We start from the raw sequence: 4,545 nt of genomic DNA on the forward strand, positions 1-4,545 counted from the left end.
TTTTGTTTTTTTGCAGTACATTTTAGAATAAAATTTCTACACTCTATCTTAGCTGGGACAGAACCACCTCGTGTGCTAATCCTTTCTGGCCTAACTCCATCCCAATGCTGTGCGCTCGTTCTCTAATGGTTCTCTTATGATGTTAGAGAACGTTCATCTTTCTATTTTCTCTCTATACTAACCTACCCATATCGTGAAAGCAAGAATTTATCTTAAATATCTTTGCATGACTTACAATTTCAAGTAGAATATCCCAATCATAGAAAATATAGAATATATGTATCTTGAGAATTAGATATAAAAATAGGATTAATAGGGGCCAGGGAGACGGCTCAGTAGGATAAGTGCTTCCCTGGTAAGTGCAAGGGTCTGAGTTCAATCTCCGTTTCTGGAAAAAAAAAAGATTAAATAGCTACATTCTAATTGGAGTTCAGTTAAATATGAAAATTATAAATTCATCAGGAATCTAATATGTTTCATTGTCTATAGAAATATCAACTTTGATTAAATGGTGGCTTAGAAATCAACATATCATATGTAAGAAAAATTTCACAAAGGTTCTTACCTTGCTGTTTTCTCTAAGTTTACTTTTATTATAGGGTGAACTGAAAATCAAGAAAGTGTGATAGATAGGATTTCAGAAAGAAAGAGTTTATAAATATCTAAATAAATTACACATTTTGACAAATAGCAATGTATAACATGGAGGTTTCTATTTTTCATTTTTGTAATTCTTATGGGGTTTTGGTTATTTTTGTTTTTAGAATGAATTGGTGAATAGAATAAATCATATTTATTTATTATTATTATTATTTTTTTAATGTATTCAGTTGTTGCAAGGTCTCACTATGCAGTTCAGACTCCTGGTGATCCTTCTGCTTTCAGCCTCCCCAGTGCTGGGATTACAAGTGTGCACAAGCACACCCTGATTCTGAAAGTTCAGCCCTCCCTGGGGGGCAGGGCTGGTGCCTACGTGTGCTATTGGGATAACACTGTGGTCCCTGTGCTTGCCTAAGCTTGCCTAATAGACGCTTTAGTCCACTGAACTATCTTGCTGGCCCCTTGTATTTATTTAAAAATGAAGTAAATTTGAATTAATGTCTCATAGTAAAAAAATATGCAAAAGCTCAAGATTTTTTTAATTTTTCAATTAATTTTATTGCAAAAGAAGTAGCAATGAGACAGTTTCAAAATAGGTTAGTAGGACAGTTACAAGAATTAGTGCACTGCACATTGCTGTCTTTGTAGTCGTTATTCATAGTACAAGATGCAGACATGACACCTTGTCTGAACACTATTAGTACAAATCTTTCATCTCATTGAACTAAGAGAAAGTAGCTGTATATCTAATTTAATTTGTATAGATACAGATTTTAATGTAAATGAAGACAGATATTAGTAACAAGCATAGAATATTTCAATTACTTTTAATCTAAATTTATTGATGTTATTTAGCTTTCTGAGTTTTGTAAGACGCTTTATAGTGTTCTCTCCCACTACAAAGTGATAGGTTTATTTAGCAAAAACCATCATAAAAATTTTAAACAGCAAAACTGAACAACAATTAAAACTTACTTTGCAAGAACCAATTACTGTAACATGGGAGAGAACACTATAAACATGCAGGAAAACACCAAATATCTTTTGAAAAAGTAGCCAGACATTATGCTAAACTTCATCAGGAAAAGAATTAAAATGACATTCAGATGGATGGTGAAAAATGCTCAGGCTCACACAGAATTAATGAAATAAATACAAAGCACAATTATACTGAGCCAATTATTTAAACTGTCACGTTGAGGAAGAGATAGCGCCTTGTTGTTAAACACCTAGAAAAAGAGGTAAATTTTTATATTTCTGGAACAAGTATACATTCATACTTAAATGGAGCACAGTATATCAGTATACATCAAAATTAAAGGCTGTAACTTATGAAGGTAGACTTACAATATTTCATAAAATGTATGACAGGATGCAACTATAAAGCTATTTATTGCATTTCTATTTGGAAAAGCAAGACTCACTATAAACAAATGCCCATGTGCAGCAGCATGATTAATTATATCATGTTATGTTTCACAACGGAGTTTGTCCATAAAAAAGGCTGAGGGATTTCTCTGTGAATTAACATGGAGTGGTCTAAAAGACTGATGACTAAATGAAAGAAAAATAAAAAACAGCCCAAATGTTTGTGGAAGAAAATGAAATAATTTTTGTATAATATGACTTATTCACATGTTTCTAAAAGATTAAAGGGGAAAGTAATATGTTCATTCCTCAGGGAATTACTGCTAAAATTTCAAGAAAAGGAAAAGAAATTCTCACAAACAAATAAATGAGGAAGGGCAAGTTGTTCGTACAGCATGGCTAAAATATTTAATACAGTTAGAAAATTACACTATCAGTATATGCAATGCTTGCAGAAAAATTTGAACAGGAAAATAAAGTTCATACCATCTTAGATAGATGCTCACAGATTCCTTAACTATGAAGATGAAAAAGAATTTTTTGTGGAGAAAACTCTTGTGAAATACAAAGCTTATGAAATGATCAAGTTAATTTTCATTAATAATGAACAAAGTACCATCATATATCATACATAATCCACCAAGGACACAAAAGCCCTTCTGAGAAATAATGCCTTATTTCAATTTAAGCACTATAGGAACTTGAGGCAAGCTGCAACTGAGAGCCACCCTATAAAGTAACTGGCCCTTTGTGGTTCAAAACAACTCGGTGTAGGCACCAGGAAGATGGTTCAGTACAATGTCCTGAATTCAATCTCTGGGACCAAAACACAAGTAAAGAAACAAAAACAAATAAATAAGCAAAAATATTGAGGTAAATAAAAATTAAAGAAGAATAATAAATGATATCTAAGTGAAATTCTTGAAAATGGGTCATATTGGGATTGGAAATAAAAATAAACATACTTAGATATTATCAAGGCAGTTCATTCTACTAAAGAATTATCCTTTTATTGTTACTGAAATGTAAATAGTATGTTTTTTTTACAGATAACTTTTAGGAGACATTTATTTTCAAACAATTTCTCAATTTTTTGTTCCATATATTATTTTAACAGTGTGTCTGTGAGCATTGTTGATCTTAATGTGCATTAATTTATAGAGTATATGTGCATCAATATGCAATTAGAATGCTCACGTGCCTTCCTGTTTTTGAAAGTCATCTGGGACTGTGATTGTGTTAATCCTAAAGTATCATTTTCAGAAAATGGATATAGTGTCAATACTGAGGCTCTCCCTCTGTGCAATGTTATATCTTTATTTGAAATTTTATTCATTTTGCACGTCATTTTTATAATTCTTAGTTTAGAAGTTTTGCTTACATGGAAATAAATTGATTCTAAATGTTTTTATATGATATCAATTTCTAAAAATTGTTTCCACCATTTTTGGCTAGTTAGGAAACATATTTCATTTTTACATACTGAATTTCCATCGTGCATCTCTCCAAGACTTCTAGTAGGTTCTCAGGACTATTGACAAGTTTAGGAAGCAGCCTCTCACTAGGAGCAGTTGTGCTCCATTCGACAGTAGCTGTCGTGTTTAGCTTTCATCCTGTATTCTTGCTCTGAGTCGAACATCAGTATAATGTAGAACAGACTCTCAAGACTAGCTATCATTGACTCTTTAATATCTGTTTGAAAAGCAGTTAGTGTTTTTGTTTTATCATTTATTATGATATCGGCGGCAACAATTTTTTGATTTTCTGTGTTTTTCTTTTTCTTTTTCTTTTCTTTCTTTTTTTTCCTGCACTTCTGCATTTTTTAATTTAACATTACTTGATGCAAAATCCAGCAAATCTCTGTATGTCATTATACATGTTAGCTGCAAGTCTAATCAGCATAAATTGAGTAAATTGTGAAAGTTTGATTTTTCTCTGGATCCAGTAGGCAGCGAGGCGGCTGCAGCACAAGTACACCAAGTTCCTGCAGTCACAAGGGGCAAAGAAATGTCATGCAATGAAAGCAGCCCTCAGAGGGAGATTTATAGCTGTGAACTCACACATTAGGAAAACAGAACGGGAACAAATATACACCCCAATGTTGCACCTCCAACATCTAGAAAAGGAAAAGCAAACCAAACCCAGAGCCCAAAGATGGGAAGAAATCATAAAGATAGAGCAGAAATTATATCAACTGAGACAAAGAAAACAGGTGAAAGAATTAACAAATTAGAAAGTTGGTTCTTTTTCTTTACTTATCTGTTCATTTGTATATTTTGTACAGGGACTCACTATGCAGATCAGACTCACAGTGATCCTCTTATCTTCAGCCTCCCCAGCCCTGGGACTACAGACATGCACCACCACACCCATGCTCTGTTCCCAGCCCAGCACACCCAGGACAGGGCCGGCTTGACATACCTGACTGGGAATTGAACCCTGGTCTCTGCGCTTGCCAAAGCAGGAGTTTAGTCCCTGAGCTATCTCACTGGCCCTGTGTTTTTCTTCGTTTGTTTACTTCTTTTGGGGATATATTTTGCCAATTTGAAGGAATTTCCTTGAGTTCTTGATATTTGG

Source organism: Octodon degus, unplaced genomic scaffold, assembly GCF_000260255.1.
Source record: "Octodon degus isolate 3935 unplaced genomic scaffold, OctDeg1.0 scaffold00042, whole genome shotgun sequence".
Classification (NCBI taxonomy): domain Eukaryota; kingdom Metazoa; phylum Chordata; class Mammalia; order Rodentia; family Octodontidae; genus Octodon; species Octodon degus.